Source organism: Lygodium microphyllum, chromosome 16 (genome assembly GCF_053477565.2).
Source record: "Lygodium microphyllum isolate KBCC chromosome 16, Lygodium_microphyllum_v1.1.10, whole genome shotgun sequence".
NCBI classification, from domain to species: Eukaryota; Viridiplantae; Streptophyta; class Polypodiopsida; order Schizaeales; family Lygodiaceae; genus Lygodium; species Lygodium microphyllum.
Genome location: NC_141150.1, coordinates 24,525,686 through 24,552,754, shown reverse-complemented (window position 1 = coordinate 24,552,754; position 27,069 = coordinate 24,525,686).

Genomic DNA, 27,069 nt, shown 5'->3' with positions numbered 1-27,069 from the left:
TCCTCTCTGTAGTGGAGTAGTTCCTTTCATCATCCATGAGTTATCTGCTAGCAAAGCTAATTGGATTGTCTATATTATGTTCACTAGGCTCGCACAACATAGCTCCCATGACATACTCAGAGGAGTCAATGTGAACGTTGAAGGTTATGACCCAATCTAGGACTCTTAAGTTTGGTGCTGTGGTTAGAGCTTTCTTCAACTCTTCGTATACATGTTGACATTCCTTGGTCCATTCAAATATCACCAACAATTTTTATGGACGTCTAGCAATTATAACACAAATTGTCAATAGTACCTTCCATCGCCTAGGAAGCACTGAACTCCCTTGTAATTTGTTGGTGGTGGAAGATCGACGATAACCCAAACTTTTGAGAAGTCAATGACAATGCCATTCTTTGACACTACATTCCCTAGGGATGCATCCATGCTTGATTCGAAATTGGCACTTCAAGGGGTTTGGCGAGAGACCATACAATCTATATATTTTGAGAGACTACTCAGAGCTTATATAGGTGTTCCTTCCAATTAGAGTAAACACATAAATCGTCAATGAATACCTCTAACTCTCTTCTAAGCATTTGTTTGGAAATGGTACACATGAGCCTCCGGAATGTGGCTAATGCATTCATCAACTTGAAGGACATGACTATGTAGCCAAAGATGCCCCACTTTGTAGTGAATGCGGTCTTATGCTTATCACCTAAGCATGTCTTTGGAAATGGTACACATGAGCCTTTGGAATGTGGCTAATGCATTCATCAACCTGAAGGGCATGAGTATGTAGCCAAAGATGCCCCACTTAGTAGTGAATGCAGTCTTATGCTTATCATCCGTATGCACTTGTACTTGATTCTATCAAGAGAAGCCTTCCAGGAAACTATAGGCCTCTTTACTAGCCACCCTCTTGAGCATATGCTTAGTGTACGACAGCAGATAATTGTCTCTCTTCATGGTAGCATTGACTTTCTTGTAATTGACACACTTTGATCTTTCCATTCTTCTTCATTATGATCACTATGGGTGACAACAGTCTATGTGCTCAATTTTATAAATGAATTCTACTCTTAATAGCTTATCAATTTCCTCTTTGATAGCATGAACATTCTTGGGACTCATTGAATATGGTCACTACTTGACCGGCATTGCATTGAGTATCATCGAGATGGTATAAGTCACTACACTTGGATCTATCCCTTTTAGCTCATCAAGGGACCAAGAAAATACATCTATGTACTCTTGCAAGAGAGTAAATGCCTCCTCTTTTGTAGTCAAGTTGTCAACCATGAAAATAGGTTGGGCATCTCCCCTTCCTTAGCTAGATTAACCTCCTTGACTTTGGCGGGTCCTTCTATAGGCTCACTTGCTTGCCCTTGTTCTTTGGCTCCTAGCAAGACCGCTATCCTTTAACCTTTCTTAAATCTTGTGAGTCATTTTAGTAGGTGTTACGGCTTCCTTTGCTCCTCAACTTGCAGATCCCTAGGTTTTTTCCTTCTTTCCTCCTTCAACCTTTGAGGCCTTAGGTGAACATGTAGGTCTCCTTTGGTGCATTTGGTCTTAGGTGATCCAGGTATCTCAGGATCAATCCCTTTCCTTGTGGTATCACCTAGAGCTAGGACCGACGAGAGTGCATGCATGTTTGTGCCTTCCCAGAAAGCATTAACATGCAAGGACTTAGGCATTGAGTGCAGAATTAGGCTCAATATTTGTATTACTATGTCTTGGTTTTGCAAGCCAATGGCTGCTTGCTCTATCCATCCTTCCACACTAAATGTAAGATTCATGATAGTAGTTAGGGCAATGTGTCCCTTACACACTCCTAGCTATGAGACCGATGGGGTGTGTTCTTTGAGTATAGAGAGGCCCGAATAGTGGCTGTAGCCAGTGTTGGGTCTATTTAGGTCCTGACAGGTGGTGCGTTTGTCGGGAGCCGTTAATAAGTGGCGATTTTTGGATCTTGATCAATTGGAACCAATTCATTAATATATGCCAAGAACTAGTAAGATAGACTCACAAGACTATTAAGCTAAGCTTCAAAAACAAGAGAGAGTTAAAAGAGCTAGACGGTGGGACAAAATAAATAGAAGATATTCTCTGCAAATGAGTGGGCCAATATCCTTATAAGAGCGGGGCCTTAGTAACCCTAGCTTGACGCATAGTTCGTTAGGGGGAGGAAGCTTTAGTACTTCCCCCCTTTCAATCAATCCATCCACTTCGAGTGGAGTGATAGTTCTACTTGTTCAAACTCCTTTAGTGAATTTAGTTGTTACCATGGTGGAATAACCCATTGCAATTCCTATTGGAATGACGGATTTGCTAGCCTTAGGGTTTGCTCTACCCATTTTTAATGGGTTAGTAGAAGAATATGTGGAACTTCACATCAATGAATTCTAGAACTTAATGTTTAACTGTCAAATTCAAGATGAGGGACACTTGATGATGTTCTTCAATATGACTCTGAAAGGACGTGTTCTGGAGTGGTATCACAACCTAGAGGCTAGAACCATAACTACAATTGAATTATTCTTTGCGGCCTTTCAAAGGGATTTTATCCCTAAAAGGGGAGGTCAATATTGGCTACATGTTGTCCTCAATGTTACAGGTCAAGAACCCCATGACAATGTCCGTATGTATGCCAAGAAACTAAAGGAGGCATTTTGTAAGTTGCAAACCCATATTCCTATTCTAGTGGCAACTTAATTGTTGCAATACTTTTTGAATGGGTTAGAATTTAACATTCAAGTGCAGTTGAGTAGTGTTTCTCTTGCTGACATTGATACAACTATTACATGAGCAGAAGAGATAGAATTGCGATTACAAGTGGATTTGATTTAGTGAGTTCTCTTTGCAAATTTACGACAAATGTAAATCTTTTATAGTTGATTAAGTTGTGTCTAGGAGTGTGCAAGGAATTTAAGAAGACTCTATGCACTAGGTTTATCATTGAGCCTTAGGAGGAATAGCATGAGTAGGAGATGATTGGTTTGAGCATGGTAAAAAGAATTGCCTAAGGGTAGCAATACATGTTGATGGGATATTAGTAGACCATGCTATTGTGGACATAGAATCCTCCATCAACATTATGAGTTTATAATTTATGGAGAGACTTAGATTAGAAATAAGAAAAGATGCTTCCATGATCCTTCAAATGGCTAATGACAATTTAAGACAACTTCAAGGTTGCATTACTAAAGTCCATGTGAATGTTGCCAATGTAGATTGCATTCTAGACTTTAGGGTCATTAGGTTTGTAGGGTGACCTAGCTATCAAGTATTGCTAGGCACACCATGGATCTTATAAGCAGACTATTAATTTGATATACTCGCTCTAGTGATTGATCTTTGATCGAGGTGTTGGATGTGTAGTAGTAGATGCCTATCCTAAATCTCCTCAAAGTGAGAGAGTTTCTTTATCTTCATTAGAGTTGATAAAATAGATGCTCCATCTGCCAGTGAGACATCATCAAGCGGCGAATCTAAGGGGTCCACTACAGAGGATATCTACCAAGTTACTTTGAATGAGCCAACAGAGGCTCAGGAGAGAATAAGGGATGTGGATGTGATTGAGCAAGACCTTGATACAATGAATGATTCAGAGCCAATTAAATTAGGCTCCATGCTCAGTTTGAAAGAAAGGAAGGACTAGGTGTCTTTGATTCTAGAATTCCGTGATATCTTTGTTTGGAGTTATGATGAGCTAAGAGGCATTCCTCCTAGCTTGGCTATTCATACGATTTTGGTGAAGCAAGGTAGCCACCTTGTGTGAAAAAAAGTAAGGTGTATGCCTTTCGAATTAAGGGACGGGCTATTCAAAGAATTGACAAAGCTATGAAAGGCTGATGTGATATTTTTGGTTCAACACATAGAATGGTGTTCACCAGTTGTTATCAAGAAGAAGAAAAACAATCAGATTTGGCTTTGCATAGATTTTAGAGAGCTTAATAAGTAAACGGTAAAGGAGACATTCATTGACCAAAATTTGGATCTGTTGTTTGAGGAGTAGGGAAATCTATTCGTTTATGGATTTCTTTATTGGATATAACCAAATGGCTATTACAAAGGAAGACAAATTGAAAATGACATTCATTACTGTATTTGGCACCTTTGCATATCATGTGATGGCCTTTGGTCTATGTAATGCACATGGGTCTTGGAAATGAACAACCGATAAGACCTTTGGTGATATCTCCCTAGAGGAGTTAAAAGTCTTTTTTAATGATCTAGGCACAACCACCACAAGGGAGTGACAACTCACTATTCTTAGGAAATTTTTAGAGTGTTGTAGAAATTTCTACATTGCTCCTAACCCTAGAAAGTCTGCATTTGGAGTGCCCTATGGGTTGTTACTCGACCATGTGGTTAGTATAGCTGGTATTGCAAGCGACCCTGAAAAGATAAAGGTTATCATCTCTATGAGCCCGCCAGGTACTCCAAAAGAGGTGCACAACTTTTTGTCATTAGTGGGATATTATCGAAGATTTATCAATGCATTGGCAGAAAGAGCATTGCCATTGATGAATCTTCTACCTTTTATCTGTTTGTTTGAGTGGAATGAGACCTAGCAAGTATCGTTTGAGGATGTGAAGCAAAAACTAGCAAAAGCACCCAGAAGATGTGAAATTTTTTTATATTTTCAGTAGCCACAATGCATACTATCAACTATCGCTTAGCTTATATTTGGGAGGAGAAATGCTATCATCCAATTGCCTTTGCTAATGAAAACTGGGGATATTTGAAGTTAATTATACGTACATGTAGAAATTGTGCCTTGGAATGTTCGCAATGAAGAAATTTAAGAATTACATTCTCTATGAGAAGATACTATTCTTTACGAAGGTGAAAGGACTTAGATTGTTGTTGAACAAGTTGTAGCCACCTGACCATTTAGTAAAGTGGTTAATATCTTTGCAAAAGTTGGATGATGAGATTAGGAGAAAACCACCAAAGATGAGGGGATTAGGAGATTAGGAGTTGGATTATGTCTTGTGGATTTCGGGGAGCCAAAAGAAATTTTGGTGTAGGGAAGTGATATTGAAGGTCTATTTAAATTCAATATATCTTCCATCCCTTCCTAGTATGTGGCTATAATGCATTATTTGTCTATAGGAGGATTCAAGGCTACTTTATCAAAGTTTGAAAAGAGAAAGATCAAGTGACAAACATTACGCTTTTCGATTATAGAGGGTATCTTGTATCAAAGAGGAGTAGATGATATCTATCATCATTGTGTAGTACTTGATGAGGTACCATTTATTCTTGAGGAGTGCCATGATTCAGCATGTGGGGGATATTTTGCTGGCCAGTTTACTGCTCAAAAAGCTCTCCATGTTGGATATTGGTGGCCATTGATTTTCCAAGATGGCTTCAGTAATGTGAAGCATTTTTATGTCTATCAAAGACACGATGCGAGGGAAAATTGTAAGTGACCTTTGAATCCTATTTTGGTTGCGTTACCCTTTGAAAAATGGGGTATTGTTTTTGTGGGACCAATATGCCCTTCATCAGCTATGCAAAAGAGGTATATTATTGTAGCAATGGACTACTTTACAAAGTGGCTTAAAGGTCGAGCAACATTAAAGAACAATGTTAAGGAGATGGCGAGTTTCATTATGGAGCAAATCGTTTTCCGCTTCGGTCCACTGAAGGAGATTGTGTCTGATTTAGGGACACACTTCTTGAACAAGGTTATAGTGACCCTAACTGAAGCTTTGAAGATTAATCACAACAAAACTACTCCGTATAATCTTGAAATGAATGGCCAGCTTAAGAGTACAAATAAACAACGGGTAGGAATCTTATCCAACATAGTATCGGAAAGTAAGCACAAATGGGATAATAAATTATATGTGGCAGTGTGGGCTTACAATATGACATTCAAGATAGCCACATGCCACAACCCATTCAAGCTAGTGTATGGGGAGGAGTGCGTTTTGCCATTAGAAATAGAGCTCCCTATTGTGTGTTTTTTCCTCAATCATTCGTTGGGAGAGGAAAAAGTGTTACACGAATAGTATACTTCTCTAGCACATCTTGATGAGATTTGGTTGTTGCATGCTTTACTACATCAAGAAGTAGGGAAGAGGAGAATGAAAGCCATGCATGATCTTCATGCTAAGAAGTAAAAATTTGCAAAAGGTCAGTTAGTGCTATATTATGATGCTTGTTAGGAGCTATTTCTAGGAAAATTAGAACCCAAATGAGATGGATCATAAAGATTGTATGTTTAGGAAAGAATGGCTCCATGGCCCTTCTAGCATATTTGCAGGGGTAGAGTTTAAGGCTAAAGTTAAATTTAATAAGTTGAAGCCTTACTATCTCGGGGGGATCACTCATGAATATATGTATATATAACGTGAGTTCAAAATAAGGGGTTTTTAAAACACTAGTTTTATACAAATTTTACATACAGAAGGGTGTCATATAAAGGGGTTACTTACAGATTGAATAAAAAAGGTTTGTGTTTTATTCAAGAAAAATTCATAGATTAGGATATTTATAAATAGGCCATGAATGCATGTTATATAGAGAATATATATATAGTGAACCCCCCGAGCTTACTATGTGTAAGGGCTAATGTTAGGCTTGGTGCTGTGCAAGTCCTTCAGGATTTAGCTTTAACATGCAGTAGGTACCAAGATGAGAAAATGGGGCACATCATTCCCTATCTGGAGTATCCATATCTTGAGCAAGGTTACCACCAAGGTCAAGTAATTTGGTGGAGTAAAGGGTATTAGGTAATTGAGTAGCAGGACGGATCTTTTACGTGGGAAATTAAGGTCTACTACCACCATTGTCAACAAATTCTAACTAGTATTCCTATTGAGTTTAGTGAATAAGGAGGGATTGTACCTGTTATGCATCCCCTCTTAGATTGATTTTCATTATCATAAGTACAAGTGAGTTTATTATTATGGCATGGCTTGTCAATAAAGCCTAGATTTATACTCTATATTTTGATGGAGCTTCAACAGGGCTCACTAAACACATGAGCATTGGTGTGGTCATTAAAGATCCTGGACGTAGGGATGTCATGAAGATGAGAAGCTATTTAGGACCCTCTTTTGCTAATAATATGGAAGAATACAAGGCCTTGATCATGGGGTGAATGTAGCCTGATTTGGTGGTATCCACCTATTATTGGTTAAAGGTGACTAGTAGTTAGTAATCAATTAGTTAAATGGGACCTATAGTGTGTGGGATCTCATCTTATGGATGTACCATCATGCAATCCTTGGATATGTTGCATATCTTTGAGATGGTGACTTGTCAATTAGTTCCTTGAGAGTGGAATCTCTTTGTGTATTCCCTCGCTAACTATGCACTCATGGAAGATGTCATTTTCAATTGTGGTCCAGGGGAGCCCTTACAATTACCTCCTAACATTAGCATTGGACTACTTTGGGGTCTCCTTGCTGACCTCCACCACTGCGAAGTCACTTTGAAGTGTCTTAATTCTATCACTTTTCTTTTGTTCTTAAAAGCTATTGTTGTTACAAAAGATTTAGAGTGAGACCATCTTTTACATGCTGAAATAACTAGCATAGGAGTTTATAGAGATCTTTATGCGGGAAGCTCATTAATAGACATGTACTGCAAATGTGGTTCGCTTAAAGAAACATAGAGTGTGCTTGAGAGGTTGTTAGTTCGAAATACAGTCTCATGGACTACATTGATTGTAGGATATGCTAAACATGGTCTTGATGATGAGGTGCTCATGCTTTTCAAAGAAATGTAGCTAGAAGATGTCATTGTGGATGCACTTATGTATGTTTTCATCTTGAAAGCTTGCAATAAAATGGGAGCTTCTGAATTAGGTGCATTCACACACTTTGAAATAGTGGAAAGGGCAATGGAAAAATAGCCTCACTTACAAAAAGGACTAGTTATTATGTATACACCATGTGGCTTGCTAGTAGAGGCAACCATGGGGTTTGGCACTTTGCCACTTCAGGATATAATTGTATGGAATGCACCGATTGTGCATTATAAAGGGCAAGGGCTTGAGGAGGTATTGCTAAATTGTTATCAACAATTGCAATTAGAAGGGACTTCTCCTAATTTTGTAACCTTTGCTTGTAACTTGAAAATTTGTGGCACCCTAGGAACTCCAAAAAAGGGCAAAGAAATACATGTTGAGATAATTAGAGGAGGTCTGCTAACTAAAGATATTGTTTTTCGCACAACATTGGTAGATACATACTCCAAATGTGGGCTACTTGTAGAAGCTCAACAAGTGTTTGATGAAGTTCTAGTTCGGAATGTCATTTCATGGACTGCACTAATGGCAGGATATGTCCAACATGGGCATGGTGAGAAAGCACTAAAGCGTTTTGAAAGAATGGAGCATGAGGATCTCACTCCAAATGCAATCACCCATGTTTGCGTGTTGCAAGCATGTCACAGGATAGGAGTAGTCAAAAGAGATAAGGAAATACATGTTGAGATTGTTAGAAAAAAGTTGCTGGAAACACATGTTTCTATTGGCACTGCATTAGTATACATGTATGTGAAGTGTGGTGTACTTGCAAAACCATAAGGTGTGTTTGATGAGCTGCCTAGGTAGAATGTCGTAACATGGAGTGTTCTAATGACAGGGTATGCCCTACTTGGAAAAGTGAACATGTGTTCCAGGTGTTTGAGAAAATGATTTGAAAAGGTTTGAAACCAAATATTATTACATTTACCATTATTCTCAATGCATGTGGTCATATCGGTCTGTTGAATAAAGGACAGATGTACTTTGAGAGTATGGGGTTAGACTATGGTGTCTCTGCAACTTTAGAGCACTACACTTGCATGGTGGATCTCTTTGCTTGTGTAGGACTTCTAAGCAAGGCACTCGCAATGATCAAGGACATGCCTTTTTTTGCTAATCTTAGAGTATGGGCCACTATCTTGGTTGCTTGTAGAAAGTGGGGTAATGTGAAGTTTGGTAGACTAGCCTTTGAACATGCTATTATACTTGCTTGCATCTTGAAAGCTTGTACTACGAAAGGAATGATTGATAGAGGCCGAGAAATACATGCCATAGCTATCAAATGGGACCTCTTACACTACAAGATATAGGTCTTATACCGACGTTAAAAGTGACGAAAATGTTCATAAAGAAATTTACCCCCGTCGTCACAAAAAACGTCGTTATTGGCGATTCCATAGAGCAGTTGGTATTAGCGTCGACGGTAATAGCGACGGCAATAGGGAAAAAAAAATTTGTGGCAGGGCAGCTTTATTCGGGCCATAAAAAATAGTTTTAGTAATGTGTACAATGCTCGTGTAAATAAAGGCAAAGTGTACTTAAATCATCACACTGATACATGAAATAAATACATGATCGCGTAATGAAAGCGACCGGTACAATCATGGCAAGATACTACTACTACATAGAAAATTTCTACAAAGATCACATAACCAAAAAAGAAGAGTGTGCGAGCTCTAGGGATCCGAGGGTGAGCTATAGATCCTCGCCATCTGAAACCTCGTCCCGCTGCAAATGAGCATCAAACGGACCTTGCAAAAAAATAAACAACTGCACATCAGTCCACCATACAATAATGCATTTTAATTAAACTTAGTAACTACCTATGGACAAGAAAGATGAGTGACTTACACAGCCATCGTGTCCATACAATTGGTTGATCAATGCACAGTGAGACCGTGCCTCTCTGCATATCGAGCCTCAAGGCAGGTGGGATCGCAGTTTGTAATGGAGTGCTGCAAAGAAAAAAAAATACAACAGTTAGAAACACGATTGTCAGTACAAAGGATATTTTAAAAAACTAAGCAAGCATAACTAAAAAAAACTTACAAAGTCCTCCAGATATGTCATGTGGCTGCCACTCCCAAGATGATGAACCACTCTGGCCTCTAGTCGTACCCTCGCCGCCTCGCACTACTGTCTCCAACGTCCTGGAGAATCTATAGCCTCCTCCCTGAGTTGGTACCAGTCGTCCGCGTCTAGCCACTCGGGCTTTGAATCCCCACTCTTGAGTGTCTTGCATGCATCCGATTGTCTGTGTGACATGTATGCACACATGAACTACATTATCCAGCCCGTGGAAAACCTATCTACTGCGGCTAGTACCAGAAACTCCTCGTGCAAGGATGCTACTATTTAGTCCTTGCTCCCCTCCGGTATGTTCTTCCAATGATCCAAGACCTTGTGCCAAAAAACTTGTGGCACAACTCTCATATGAGCCATCACCCTCCTCCCCTCATCATTCATGATGATGGCTCATGTCCTATAATCTACAAGGTAGGCATACCCCTCAGGGATATGCCTAAGATGGGTCATCTCCCACCTTCGACCATGCTCCTTGGCATATCCAGGAGACCCTTGTACATCTAGTGTACCTATGGGGGTAGTATCTCTCGGAGTAGCACCCATGTGGGTAGCACGTGCGGACGGCTAAGAAAAAGTTGGAGTGACTGCAGTAGATGTCCCCATAGGTGTGACAAATCTTACGGGTGACACAACTCTAGCAGAACAACAAGACGGAGACACTGTGTTGGTACCTCCACAACAACCACCTGAGCCATGCTCTCTCGAACCACCATGAGAGTGAGGAGTAGCACCTATATCCCAAGCCGACTACGGGCTCGCTGCATCTAGATCTCCAAAGCATCCCCATGGACCACTTCCTCCGTCTGGACCAAGTATAGAGCGTCAACCTCGTCTGCTGGAAATTGAAGCATTAGAGTGCACCACAATAGATATAATAGAACAGCCTGATGGTGTCCAAGATAGCTCCTCGTCTGCCATATCTCTAAATCTTGCCATCTGATCTGGAGACATATGCATGAAGATCTCCTGTAGCTCCTCGTTGCTCATCCCTCGACTCATCCTGATGATCTAAATATCCACAAAGGTCACCTATCGCGCCAGACAAAAATTGATGTTAGCATAATCAATATAAATCATACAAAGCATAGTAATATAAATATTTAAAAAATTATCTTACTTAAAATTCATATCTTATGTACCCTTATAAGCGATTCGTCATTTAATTGAGTCTAACTGTGGCCCACACAATGGACATGCATGATAACCTGAGGTAACCAGGCGTGTCCCAACACCTCTATCCAGTGAATACAAACTTCAATGAGCTATGATAGATATTACCAACAAGAATGGAAGCCTACTTACCTGAGCACTCTCCGCATCCCAGAAAGTCATGCATGGTCCACATGAGAAGGCTCAAATATTGGCAAACCGTCAACCATGGCACTTGCTCATATCTTACACGGTGACCTCATCCTCCCACAAAATCTTAAGCTCATCAACTAATGGACGAAGATACATGTCCATATTTTTGACTTTGTAGCGGCTAAGGACAAGCAAGCTAAGGATGAAATGTCCTTTCTTCGTAGAAAGTCATGGAGGGATATTGTAGTTGACAAGGGCTATAGACTACACATTGTAAGAAGTTGAGCACAGACCGAATGGGTTCATGCCATCCATAGCAAGACCAAGCCGAAGATTCCTTGACTCTCTAGCCTGGGAAGGTAGAGTCAATGTGGCTTTATGCACGTTGTTGATGTGCGTAGGGTTGAAGGTCACCATAGGGGTTTGGCAAGAGAAGAATGTATGGGGGTTCAAGAGCTTTGACTTCAAAGATGGTAGAGATAAGAGAAGGGTTGAAGGTTTCAAGCCAAGTTCTTGAAGATAAGAGACATCAAGGTGTAGGTAGATTCAAGGAGAGGAGTAGACGGAAGAGAAGGGGTTTGAAGAGATTGAAGCTACAAGTGAGACTCCTTCCTTCTCTCCTACAATCTTGACATGGTATCAAAGCCTGGTTCGTGGTAAAGAGCTCAAGAAAGCAAACCAAGTTTGCGGCGTTCTGGTAACAATATTTTTGATTCGAGGCCATTTCGGGGCCTATTTTGGAGAGGAAGTTTTCCACACGCACTCAGGGAAAGGCCGTGTTTTTTGCTATGCGACCACTATTCTACAGGTCGGTGAAAAGTTACCATAGAAATTGCATCGTATGCCTGTGCGCAGAGACATTGGGAGTTATAGAATCATACTTGTTGCATGTTGATGCAAAATCGTCACTAGGAAGTGACTGTGTGGTCAAATACCACTTTTATCAATTTTGCAGATTTGCCCTTGTGAGGCTGAAGCTGTGTTTTTTTGCAGTGACAGAATTTTTTGCAGTGTTCTGTAATGGCGTCTGATTCTCTTTCATAGATTGTCACTGAAAAGCTTGACAAGAACAACTTCCAAGCATGGAAGTTTAGAATGACAAATTTCCTTATGGGAAAAGGATATTGGGAATTTGTTGCAGGAAATGAAGAAGAATGAGTTCTTCCTGATGTTCCCAATCAACAACAAACGCAAGCATTTAAAGGATGGCATGAGAAAGCCAGAAAGTTATGTACTGGCTGTCTATCAGTATTTCAGACTCTATGACTATGCATATTTAGAATGCAAGTACGCCAAAGGAGGCATGTGATACTTTGTCAAAAATGTATAGCACAAATACGCAAGCCAAGAAAATGCAGCTCAAGCAAGAGTTGCACAATGTGCAAAGAGAAAGTATGAGCATCAATGACTACCACATGAAGGTGAAGAAGATTGCAGATGCACTTGCTTCCATTGGGTCGCCAGTGGAAGATGATGATTGAGTTTCTGTGACCTTGAATGGTCTAGGAAAGGATTATGCACAGTTCCGAACATCGATTTTCGTCCATGAAAGATTTTCTAATTTTGAGGAGTTGATTGCTCTTCTAATTTCAAAGGAGTAGAGAAATGGTGGTGCATCTTTTTTAGGAGGAACTTCAAAAGAAGTTGTCTTCTACTCAAATGCTGAAAGAGGTAGAGGCAGAGGTAGAGGAGGCTAATCTGAAGGTCGTGGTAGAAATCAGAATATGTAGTAAACTCAAGAAAACCTGTCCTATGGAGCAGGACGTGGTAACTCTAGAGGCAGGGGGAGCCAAAGAGGTCGTGGTGGATGGCAAAGAAGCCAAAATGAAAACAACAATATTGAATGCTACTACTGTGGTAAAATGAGTCATATGGCTAAAGACTGCTATAAAAATCAGAATGACATCATGAATGGAAAATTGCATTTGTTTATGGTACAACACATGACCAATTCTGTGACAAGTGCAGAAGAAAGCAACGATGTGTGGTATGTTGACTCATGTGCATCAAACCACATGACAGGTCATGCAGAATGGATGCAGGATGTGAGAAAAATGGAAAAACCAGGATTTGTAGAGACTGGTGATGATACTGCACATCCTATTGTGAAGATTGAAAAAATTCCTTTGTCTATGCAGGATGGGAAAAAGAAATACCTGTCGGATGTATTTCATGTCCCGAATATCACCAAGAACCTGGTTTCTGTTGGTCAAATGGTTGAGCAGGGCTTGCATGTCAGATTTAATTCTCATGGATGATTTGTTGAGGATATGAAAAATAAAGGTCGCTTGATAGCAAAAGGAAAGAAGAAGGGTAGAATGTTTACGTTGGATGCAAACATGCCTGATTTGAGTGCAACAATGTTTGCACATGAGACCGGTGTAGTTGCAGATATTAATATCTGGCATAAACGCATTGGTCATATTAATGTACAACGACTTAAATCAATACAAGCCCAAAATATTGTTGCAGGATTGCCTAAATTCAAGGTTGCAGAAATACATAAGGTATGTGAAGCCTCTCAATTTGGAAAACATGCAAGGAAACCATTTCCTAGACATGTTCAAGAGAGTAAGAAGCCATTGGAATTAATCCACTCTGATGTGTGGACTACTAAAGCTGTATCTATTGGATGCTGTCATTATTTTGACACTTTTATTGATGACTATAGCGGAAAATTTTGGGTGTATTTTATGAAAAAGAAAAGTGAAGTGTTTGGGCATTTCAAAACTCATAAAGCTATGGTTGAAAAAGAAACGGGCCTGCAAATAAAATGCCTAAGGTCAAATGGAGGGGGAGAGTACCTCTCAAATGAGTTTGCAAGGTTCCTGTAGGAGCATGGCATAAAGCAGAATATTTATGCAGTCATACCCCACAACAAAATGGAATTGCTAAAAGGAAAAACAGGCATACTAGAGAGGTATCTTGTGCCATTCTCAACGAAAAAGACTTGCCAGATTTTTACTGGGCTGAAGCAATTGCTACAGCGGTCTACATAATGAATAGGACTCCCACTGCAGCAATACATGGGATGACTCTAGAGGTGAGGTATACTGGTAGGAAACCGGATATTTCTCATTTGAAGATTTTTGGTTGCATTGCATATGTTCATGTAGCAGATGAGTTGAGATCCAAGTTGGATCCAAAAGCTGAGAAGTGCATCTTTATTGGTTACTCTCTATAGAGCAGAAAGGGTATAGATGCTATAACCCTTCTACTCGTAAGTTTACAGTGAGCAGAGATGTTGTGTTTGATAAGATGAGTAGCTGGTATAAACCAGTAAATGTGATTGATGATGTAGATGCACAAAATGGTAATGCTGCACAGAATTCATAGCAGCAGACACAAAATATTAGTGGACCTAGAGTGTCCTCTAGCAGTGGTTCACATTCTTTGCCATGGATAGCCAGATTGAGATCAGGAGAATCTCCTCAAAACAATGCAGATAGTGGTATGCAGGTTTCAGAAAAGGAAAAGAGAAGGTAGATCAGCCCATGTTTGATGTGAATGCAGGTCACTCTTATGTGGATGGTGAATCTAGTAGCTCAAAACAGAGCATTGATGATGAGTTGGGTTTTCCTTCTATTGTTACACCTAGAGTAAGGAAGACCAGGGATGTTTTGAGAGCATCTAAGAGTGAACCTACTTTGCGTAGGTCTTCCAGAGCTAGATATCCTGTGGATAGGCTGAAATATGATGGATTTACAACCATTCACTATGCCTATATGGTCAAAGTGATACAGGAACTGGAACCCACTTCTTTTCAGCAAGCCATGGGAAAAGAAAAATGGAAAAAAGCCATGGATGAAGAAATGGATGCCTTGGAAGCAAATGCTACATGGGAATTGGTACCTTTGCCTAAAGATAAGAATGCAATTGGTTGTAAGTGGGTTTATAAGGTGAAACACAATGTAGATGGTTTTGTGAATAGATACAAGGCAAGATTAGTAGTCAAGGGGTATGCACAACATATGGCATTGATTATGAAGAAACATTCAGTCCGATTGCAAGGATGGCAACCGTAAGAGCATTCATTGCTATGGCTGCATCAAAGGGATGGTCTTTACATCAGATGGATGTAAAGAATGCCTTCTTGCATGGTGATTTGTAAGAAGAGGTCTATATGGAGCAGCCACCAGGTTATGTGCATGCTGTTCATCGTGAGTTTGTTTGCAGGTTGAAGAAAGCCTTGTCTGGCTTGAAGCAAGCACCTAGAGCATGGCTTGACAAGATAGGGCAGTATCTTGTCGCTATTGGCTTTCAGATTTCCAAGGCAGATTTTCCACTTTATGTGAGAAAAACAGAGAAATATATTATACTACTTGTCATTTATGTTGATGATTTGATTATGACAGGTGATAGTGATGAAGATATCCTTCATGTGAAAATGCTATTGAAGCAGAAGTTTGAGATGAAGGATTTGGGACAGCTACGTTATTTCTTGGGCATTGAGGTGATTAGATCACCAAGTGGAATACAGCTCTTGTAGAGGCAGTATGGATTGGACATGCTATCCAAATATGGGATGACAGGCTGTAAGCCTATTTTAGTTCCTTTGGACCAGAATGTGAAGCTGAGCACAGATGCAGGTGAGCTTTTAGAATACCCTACTATGTACAGACACATACTAGGAGGTTTGATTTATATGACTATTACCAGGCCAGATTTGAGCTATGCAGTTGCATTGGTAAGTCAGTTTATGCAGGCTCCAAGGAAACCGCATTTAGATGCGGCTAGACGCATACTCAAGTATGTTGATGGGACCTGAAATGGGCCGGCACTGGCTATAGCACTAGCCGGATCTCATGCTCATGACACACAAACACCCTCACGGCCTCGCGGACCAGGAGCGTCTATCAAATGCTAAAGGACAAACTGCCCTAAAGCTTAATTTATGCGTTCATAGTTTATAGTCCAACATTTCCCTTAAAACTCCTCGAAGGGAGAACCCTTATACATTGGCAATGCCACGATCACATACATATGGAGGCACTCCACCGACTAATAGTCGGAGACCCACTGCAGCTCTCCTACATCGCAGGAATTGACCCTTTGATGCGCTGCTAAACATATAACACAAACAAGCACAAACTCCTCTCTTTTATATTTCTCGTATTTCCAGGAGATATACCATGCTTCCTCACTTCACAGTCCCTTAGGAAATCGACCCTCTACCCTACGGCAAGGGATAACCTCACACTCTCAATCGTGGGTCAAAGTCCTAAGAAAACAATTGCTATGCAGTCCAGGAGATTTTCCTTCGATACCATGAACCATGCATAGTGCATAATGTGAATGGTTTAGTGCACAAACAATAGAAAATCAGCATTGTGCATCGTGCGAAACCAATCTTTTCATGATTTCCATGCTAACGTTTATGTATTAAAACGAGGAGAGACACCGAGCCTTACGCTCATGCTGCCTTTTCCTTTATTTCAAACCAACGTCCTATAGCCATGATGCAACACATAAATCAGATTTAATATTGTACTTTGACGCTCAAACTCCCCTCTCACCCTACCGTTTAATGTTTTGCAATCGTTGATAGGTGTAAGAGTCGTTTTATGTCTATTTCTTTGTAGACAAAGCAATAAACACGAATGAAAACATAGAAACAAGGGTAAAGCGAGGCTAACCTATTGCTCTACCTTCATTATACATTGCACAAACACTTATGTGATTTTCTGGAATTTTCCTTTTATCGTTTTCTAATTTTCTCCCATTTAAAACCCATTTTCCACCATTGTTTGGTATTTTTCCTTTATTATCTTCAATAAAAAATGACTAGAAATTGAGATTGATTGTGGGCTGTGGCCCTTAGGTTTCTTCACAGCAAAATTTCAGGTCTTATTGATGTTATATCTCATGTTTCCCCTTTATTTTGGAAAAAAAAATCCCATTTTGCCTCTTAAACGCATGTTTTACGGGTTTTATACCATTAATGTCAGCCATAACACTTATGATTTTCTGATTTTCTGAGCATAAATTGATCAAACTCATAGCAAACAACAACATAATGCATAATCAGCCCATGGGAACAATATTTCATCACCCGAGTAGCATAAAAACTCATTTTTTCTTCATAAAAATTGAATTACCGCTTAGGGTTTGTGTCTCGGGATCTCGGTTTTGCTATGGGACTACGTGTCAGCCCTCATTCAATGTCCAGCATCTTCAAAATCAGCACCCTTCATGTCTTCATCCACCCAGACGCAATCCAGTCTCATCTGGACAAGCTTTCCTCCATCATTCTTCATTGTCTTCTTCCACACAAGAATAGCCCCTTGAGGGAGAGGGAGGGAGGAGAGAGAAAGACTGAAATCAGAGATATCCATTGAGGCCACCATTTGACAGGTGAAGCACGGCGATAGAGTCAGCATCCAAAGGGGAATCAATGCCCATGATCATTGGGGGGGTTGTTTTCAACTTGATAATCATCAATCATGATGATGGAGCGAAAAATGTGCCAAGCTCACGTCGCCATATCTCATGCCCTCATCCCACATTTTTTTTCATCCTATGTCTCATAAAATTTGAAGGGCCCCAAGCTCCCAAAGGTCACTTGCCCATTTTGGCCAAATTTTGTCCACCCCTTCAAATCTTGACCGTTTCCTTGGCCATTTTCCCGTCCGGACTCCGAATCGAGCTCTAAAAAATCATGGGTGTCCAGTTTGACATCCCACATTGGCCAGCAACTCCTGACAACCCATACGATAGTCAAAAAAATTATCAAAAATCAATAAGTGTCACTCGGGTGCCTTTAAAGAACTTTGACGCTTAAAATCGTCCTAGCTGGAGCCGCTGCCTTCGACGTTGAATATTTTTCCCTTGATATTCGTAATTTTTAGCTATTTTTAAGCACTTCGTGGCATCAAAACTCCGCTCTCATTGGCGACCACGGGATAGGGCGACTCAGCCCGTCGAATCCCACAAAAGATCTGCACAAAACAACCAAAGGAAGCATCAAGTTGATACAAAATAGATACACACTTAAACACAACACAATGCTCACCCTACCCCCTGATAAAACCAAGGCATGACATCCACAAGGAGTAGGCCTAGCATAATCTAATAGGAGGTCCGAAGCTAGTCACTAACCAACTGCTCCAACACGGCCAAATTAGAAAGAACTATCAAAGAGGTTACCTTAAGTGGTGGTCTGAACTACCTACCTAACTAAGGACAACAAAACTAGGAGCTCCTACTAGGCAAGGACTCCTATAGCTTGATCAAGAGGTATTTTCTTTTAGCACATTGCTTTTTTTTTTAAGGTTTTTATTTTATTGACATACTTAGGCATGTAAAAAGGAGGGAGCTGAGCGTAGTGACCCAAGGAGAACAGGGCATCAGCCTTAGGTCCTGTCTCGGTATCCAAGAACCTACCAGGCCCTCGCAAGGCAACACTTAATCCTTTTCTGACGCTCACTTTTATTTTCGCTCCAACCTTCCTTACTTTCTTATTTTCTAGCAAGATGCCACCCCTAGGAAGACAAGGCATCGGCCCTGGGTGTGACTCGTCCCTAGGAACCTACCAGGCCTTCGCAAGGCGATGATCAACTGCTCATAAATTTTCCTTTCTTTTCTTTTCTATTTTTATAGGGGTTAGAACCCCTTTTTACACACCTTTGTATTTATTTATTGTCTTTTCGGATATTCAAGGTTTCTTATCATCATCATTATTTTCTTCTGGCAGGCTTCTCTAACTGCCTCACAACTAACAAGAACTCCTAGAACAACTACCTAGCAAGCTAGCAGAATAGGTCACTAGAATTGCCTTCTAAAATAGGTATTTCAATGCTTGACAATGTCTTTACAGGAGGCAATGACCACTCAGACCTCCCTCAAACATACTGAACCTAAACCTCCGGACTTCATGCCTTGGATGCCGGTCCCCAATAAGAAACGGAAAATCCCCTACAAGTACACAGACATGTATAGCATAAAAACCACGGTACTCATAAAGGAAAGTTATCACCTGGAGAGGGCCACAAGAAGCTTCCACGCAACAAAAGGCTCCTTCCAAGCTCTTCTTTGAACCTGTCTAGCAAAAAACTAAAACAAGAAACCATTAACCGTACCTGCACTAAACAAGCAACTGGCCCTCTTGGCCTAATGAAATAAAACATTAACACCTCACAAAACTGGCCCTCTTGGCCTAATGAGATCAAACAGAATAACACCTACACATCACTCCCTAAAAGAATCCAGATATATAATAATAGACTCCTTTCCAAGGAGGAAAAATAGGCTCGCAGCCTTAAACTAAATGCATAAGGTTATGACCCATCCCTCCTGCATATATAGCAAGAGGCGTATGCATAATATGTCGTCTAATCAACCTATGGGTCCAAGATAATAATGGTAGATTGTTCTCCGCTACTCTTTGCATCACCCATATCAACCATTATCTGCCATATATCGCATGCTCTGATAACATTCTCCACAAGTGACCGGGTCCTGTTTCATCATTGATCACAATATCCAAACTAGGACCACAATTGAAGAAGAGGTATTCCTCATAAGCAAGATTTTCCAATGAATCCGCAAACTGATTCCAGTAACGTGGAATCAACTGAAAAGACACTCTCTCAAACTCCTCAAGTAGGGTCATAGCAGTCCAATGATACATACAAGGAATGGGATTCCGCACTGTGTATGTCCCATCTAGCTGATTCAGGATCAACTGGGAGTCCCCTTTTACTAACAACTGACGAGTACCACCTTGTTTGGCAATATGCAGTCCCATAATCAAGGCTTTATACTCTTCCATATTGTTAGTGAATCCTACCCCGAGATAAGTAGCTAACTTCATCGTCATTCTACGTCGGGGATCTCGGATTACTACTCCAACACTCCCTTTTTTATTAGGGCCCCTAGACGCTCCGTCAAAATATAATGTATACGTCCACAATGGGTTTACACAGCCTGCCATCGCGACCTCCTCTATTCGTAATTATGGTATTCAAAGTTTAGCATGTTGAGAGGATGAACTGACAGCTCCATCCCACCTTCTTCATTGAACTCAACAAGGATACTTGTCAATAGTCATAAGCAGTGATGGCAGAAGACTTTAATCTCCCACACAAAGGTTCCGTCTTCTTGCTCAATCACTTTGTATCCTTTACTCCACCAGATGAGTTTCCCCTGATGGTATCTTTGCTCTTGATATGGCTGCTCCAAATAAGGAATTAACCGACCCATCAACCGACTTTAAGCTCTTTCGTAGGTCTCAAATCATCCCTAGCATGGACCTGCAATGCATTTCTCTGTATTAGCATACTTAGAAATAATAAGGTTTAATATTATTAAGATTAACCTTTTTTTTTAACTCTACTTCCTTTGCAGATCAGCTAGTAGAGCCGTAGACCTATTCTTCCCTAACCTGAAAATCTTGTAGGGCCCATCCCATTTAGGTTCCAACTTCTCTGGAAATAGCTCCCTATGCGCATCATAATACAGAACTAATTGCCCTTTTTTAAAGGTATATTTCTTCGCTCTAAGGTCATGCAATTGCTTCATCCGACGTTTGGCTACCTCCTCGTGTAATAAGCTCTACAATTTCAATTCATCCAGGTGGGCTATAGTTGTGAAACGTTCAAAAAGGGAATCCTCATCTCCCAAAGAGTGGTTAATTACAAACCATATGGTTGGCAACTCGATTTTAAGGGGTAACACACACTCTTCCCCATAAACCAATTTAAATGGAGTATGGTCGGTAGCTCGCTTGAACGTTGTATTGTACGCCCATACTACCAGATACAACTTCCTATCCCAATCTCATTTCTTCTCAGAGACTATCTTAGACAAGATACCCACAAGCTGTTTATTAGTACTTTCCACCTACCCATTTGCTTGCGGATTATAAGGAGTCATTTTATTGTGCTTGATTTTCCAAGCCTCAGTCAAGCTTTTGATCGCCTTATTCAAAAAATGGATTCCACCGTCCGACACTAATTCCTTCGATGGACCGAAACAGCAGATAATTTGCTCTAAAAGGAAACTTGCAGTCTCTTTTGCATTGTCCTGCCTCGTCGCCCGCGCTTCTAACCATTTGGTAAAATAATTAGTGGCTACTATAATGTACCTCTTCTGGATAGTAGACAACAGGGTAATAGGACCCATAAAATCAATACCCCACTTCTCAAATGGAAGGATAGCCATGATGGGCGTAAGTGGACATTTCCTATTCTCTCTACTATCATGTCTTTGATAGGTATCACATCTCTTTACATACTCAAAAGAATCTTGGAAGATAGACGGCTAGCAATATCCGGCTCTTAAAGCTTTCTGCGCCATCAATTGTCCCACGAAGTGCCCTCCACATGCAGAGTCATGACACTCCTCCAAGATGAAAGGAACCTTGTCAGGCATCACACATCGGCGATAGATATCATCAATACCTTGCCGATATAGCATCCCTGCAATCAAGGAAAACTTCAAAGCCTATTGTTTGATTGTCCTCTTTTTAGACTTTGATAAACCAGCTCCCGTCTCTCTTGTTGATAGGTAATGCGTAATAGCAGCATACCAAGATGGGATAGAAGCTGTATCAATTTTAAACATTGCCTCAATATCACTTCCTTCAGCCAAAGTCTCTTTCGGCTCCCCGAAATCCACAAGGCATTCCACAATACCCTGCAACCTCGGTGGCTTACTCTTAATCTCATAATCAAACTCCTGCAAAGTGATTAACCACTTTGCCAAACGATCAGACGGTTGTAGCTTGTTCATAAGCAATCTAAGTCCTTCCACCTTCATATAGAACACTACCTTTTGATAGAGGATATAGTGCCTGAATTTCTTAGTCCCAAAGACCATCGCAAGACACAACTTCTCCATGTAGGTATAATTGATCTCTGAAATGCCCAATTTTCGACTAGCAAAAGCTATCGGATGATACCACTTTTCCTCCCAAATTTGGGCTAAACAGCAGCAGCTGATACTATGCATAGTGGCTGCTGAAAATATATAGAGCACCTCGCCTCTTTTAGGTGCTTTTCAAACGGGTGCTTTTACTAGCTCCTGCTTCACATCCTTGAAAGCTACCTTACAAGGGTCACTCCACTCAAATAAACAACTAAAGGATAATAAATTAGTTAATGGCAATGTTTTTTCTGCCAAGGCATTTATAAACCTCCGATAGTACCCTATCGGTGACAGAAAGCTATGTACCTCTTTTGGAGTGCGTGGTGGACTCATAGCAACTATGACCTTGATCTTTTTAGGGTAAGTTGCTATCCCTACTAAACTGACCACATGGCCCAGCAATAGCCCATAAGGCACTCCAAAGACACACTTTCGTGGGTTAAGAGTAATGCAAAATTGTCTGCAACACTCAAAGCACTTTCTTAAAATCATCAACATCCTTTCCCTTATAGTGGCTGCCCCCAGGTCATCGATAAATACTTTCAACTCATCTGGGGAGATGTCACCAAAGGTCTTATCTGCTATTCGTTGCCACGATCCAGGTGCATTGCATAAACCAAGGGCCATCACATGGTATGAAAAAGTACCAAAGACAGTAATAAAAGTCATTTTCATCTTGTCTTCCTCTGCAATTGCCATCTGGTTATATCCTGCAAAGCAATCCATAAACGAATATATCTCCCTATCCGCTAATTGATCCAAAATCTGGTCAATAAACGGCAACAGGTAGTAATCCTTAATTGTTTGCTTATTCAGCTCTCTAAAATCTACACATAATCGAATCTGGTTGTTTTTCTTCTTCCTGATAACAACGGGTGAACACCATTCTGTGTGTTGTACAGGGAAGATTAACCCAGCTTTCCTTAACTTTTGCAACTCCTCAAACAACCCGTCCCTCGATTCAAAAGGCATACGCCTTACCTTTTCACGCACAGGATGACTGCCTTCTTTTACAGGAATAGTATGAACAGTCAAGCTGGGAGGGATGCCTCTCAGCTCATCATAACTCCAAGCAAAGATATCGCGGAATTCTTGAATCAAGGACACATAGTCCTCCCTCTCTGTTGTTGAACTGAGCATGGAACCTAATTTAATTGGCCGCGAATCATTCGGCGTGCCAAGGTCCAACTCAATCACATTCGCGTCTCTTATCCTATCTTGCAGCTCTATCGGCTCATTTAGAGTTATCTTATAGATATCCTCTGTGTGGTGGACCCCTCTTTAGATTCATCACTAGATGATGTCTCGCTACCAGATGGATCATCTAATGTCTCTAATTCAGTAGAAGATAAAGGAGCTCTCTCACTTTGAGGAGACTTAGGATAAGCATCGACTATTACTCGATTAGCACCTCTACCTAGAACCACTCGACCAACGGGTATATTGACTTGACAGTCTGTTCATAAGATCCAAGGCCTACCTAGAAAAACTCGATAGCTAGGACGTCATGCAAATCTTATCACCCTAAATTCCAAGAAACATTCTACACTTGCAAATGTAACATGGATCTTAGTAACGCAACCTTCTGGTTGTCTTAGACTATCATCAGCCATTCTCAGAAGGGTGGAGTTGTCTTTCTGGATGCCTAGACCCAACCTCTCCATCAAATCTAAACTCATGATATTGACAGAGGATCCAGTGTCTACAATGGCATGTTTCACTAATATTCCATCCACATAAGCTGGAACCCTAGGGCAGTTCTTTTCAGCATGGTCAAACCAATCTTCCCCTACCCATGCTATGCCCAAGGGTTCTACAATATACCCAATACACAGGATCTTCTTAAATTCCTTGCGCACTCCTAGAGATAATTTGATCAATTGCAAGAGGTTCACATCTGGTTTAACTTCAGAGAGAGAACTTGCTAAATCAAAGTCATGATAACTAGCCAAAGCTCTCTTTTCCCGCCAAAACATCCTCTCTTTTGGTCTTTGGACCGGTTTTGGTGATTCTTTCTTGGCTCTTGCCTTCTTTCTTGGCACTGCCTCATCCTTCTTAGGGTGGCCTTTTCTGTCAATCGGCCTTAGCAGTCCCCCTTCTATGCTAGGATTTTGGACTTGCGTCCCCTTATCCCCTTGTTTAGGGTTTACCTCGACCAGTTTTGTATTATCTTTGTCAACCTCTTTAGCCTTTTGGCCTCTTGTTACAGCTCTTAAGCTAGAGGTTTCAGCATCATTGACTCGTATAGCCTCAATAAGGCTAACTCCATTGCCTTGTGGCAACTCTTCTATAGTTGTTTTTCCCCTCTGCAATATTTGCTCTATGATTCACTAGGCCCGACTGTTTACTCCCTTGTTGGAGAGAACTAATCTTCCTCCAACAGGTAGTAGCTAAATGGCCCGACTTGCCACAAATGTCACATTTCACATTTGGACAGTTTCTGGGGAAGTGCTGTCCACCACACCATTTATAACTGAATCTAGAGGGTCCATCCTCTTTAGGGCGTCGACTCCCTATCAAATTTTGTTGCTTCTTCAAGAAATTAACGTCGACAGCTATTTGTCGATATTTTTGGAAAATCATATCAGTATAATGCTTCATCATATCCTTAACTTCGCAAAGGACATTAGATGCATTCGACTCATAGCCTCAATTGTCGACCCGTCATTCCATTGGCCTAGCAATCTGATTTAGCATTGGCTGTTGACCCACAGGAACAAAATTCAAATTTGAAACTTGGCCTCCAACATTTGATGGAGCCAACTGACTTGCCATAGGCATAGTCACACTGGGAGGAGCCGGTAGTAAAGGTACATTCGAAACCATACTCCCTCTCCCAATAGGGTTAGTCATAGGCATCCCTTGACTTCCATTCGTCAATGCTGGATTGCCACTAGGTACTAAACCCCCATTAACATTCATTCGAGAGGAGTAGGCCGTTTTTAATCGTGCTTCTACTCCCTCTGCCCGCGTAATAGCGGTGTCTATGTCTGCCAAGGCCACACTGCTCAATTGTACTTAGATATTAAAATCCAACCCATGCAAAAAGTATTGCGATTGGGCAACCGACGGAATGGGAATGTAAGTTTGTAACTTACGGAATACTTCTTTAAGATTCTTGGAATAAGCTTTCACATTCTCGTGAGGATCTTGACGTGTTACGTTCAAGACCCGCAACCAATATTGGCCACCTCTTTTAGGGGCATATTCCGCTCGGAAAGCTGCATAGAATTGATGAATGGTGGTTATGGTTCGAGACTCTATGCTGTGATACCATACCGCAGCCCTTCCTTTTAACGTCATATTGAAGAACATCATGAGATGTCCCTCATCTTGGATGCGATAATTGAACATCAATCTTTGAAATTCACAAATGTGAAATGCTGCTTCCTCTTCCGCTAACCCATTAAAAATGGGCAAGGGAACTCCTAAGGCTGGTAAATCTGGCGTCCCTGCAGGAATCGCAATAGGCTGTGCCATGGTGACAATCAGATTAGCAATAGGAGCTTGAACAAGTGAATTCACCCCCCCACTTGAAGTTAGTAGACTTGGTGGAGGAGAGGAAGATCTTATACTTCCTCCTGCACCTAATGGAATAGGTGGAGTAGTTAAATGACTAAGACCACTGGTTTGTGTACGTACTGGGCTACTCCTTTGAGGAGAATAACGGCTTACAATCTCTAACCGCCATCTAGCCCTCTCAGCACATTCTGTTTTTTGGATTTCAGCTTGATGGTCCTTGTTAGAGGACATAAACCAACTTCCTTTTGGTCCCTAGAAACCCTAGATCCGAAAACCACCACTTATAAGCAGTTCCCGGCAGACGCACCACTGATGGGACCTGAAATGGGCCGGCACTGGCTATAGCACTAGTCGGATCTCATGCTCATGACACACAAACACCCTCATGGTCTCGCACACCAGGAGCATCTATCAAATGCTAAAGGACAAACTGCCCTAAAGCTTAATTTATGCGTTCATAGTTTATAGTCCAACATTTCCCTTAAAACTCCTCAAAGGGAGAACCCTTATACATTGGCAATGCCACAATCACACACATATGGAGGCACTCCACCAACTAATAGTCGGAGCCCCACTGCATCTCTCCTACATCGCAGCGATTGGCCCTTTGATGCACTACTAAACATATAACACAAACGAGAACAAACTCCTCTCTTTTATATTTCTCGTATTTCCAGGAGATATACCATGTTTCCTCACTTCATAGTCCCTTAGGAAACCGACCCTCTACCCTACGGCAAGGGATAACCTCACACTCTCAATCATGGGTCAAAGTCCTAAGAAAACAATTGCTATGCAGTCCAAGAGATTTTCCTTCGATACCATGAACCATGCATAGTGCATAATGTGAATGGTTTAGTGCACAAACAATAGAAAATCAGCATTGTGTATCGTGCGAAACCAATCTTTTCATGATTTCCATGCTAACATTTATGTATTGAAACGAGGAGAGACACCGAGCCTTACGCTCATGCTGCATTTTCCTTTATTGCAAACCAACGTCCTATAGCCATGATGCAACACATAAATCAGATTTAAGATTGTACTTTGATGCTCAAACTCCCCTCTCACCCTACCATTTGATGTTTTGCAATCGTTGATAGGTATAAGAGTCGTTTTATGTGTATTTCTTTATAGAGATAGCAATAAACACGAACGAAAACATAGAAACGAGGGTAAACCAAGTCTAACCTCATGCTCTACCTTCATTATACATTGCACAAACACTTATGTGATTTTCTGGAATTTTCCTTTTATCGTTTTCTAATTTTCTCCCATTTAAAACCCATTTTCCACCATTGTTTGGTATTTTTTCTTTATTATCTTCAATAAAAAATGACTAGAAATTGAGATTGATTGTGGGCTGTGGCCCTTAGGTTTCTTCACAGCAAAATTTCAGGTCTTATTGATGTTATATCTCATGTTTCCCCTTTATTTTGCAAAAAAAAAACCCCATTTTGCCTCTTAAACGCGTATTTTACAGGTTTTATACCATTAAAGTCAGCCATAACACTTATGATTTTCTGATTTTCTGAGCATAA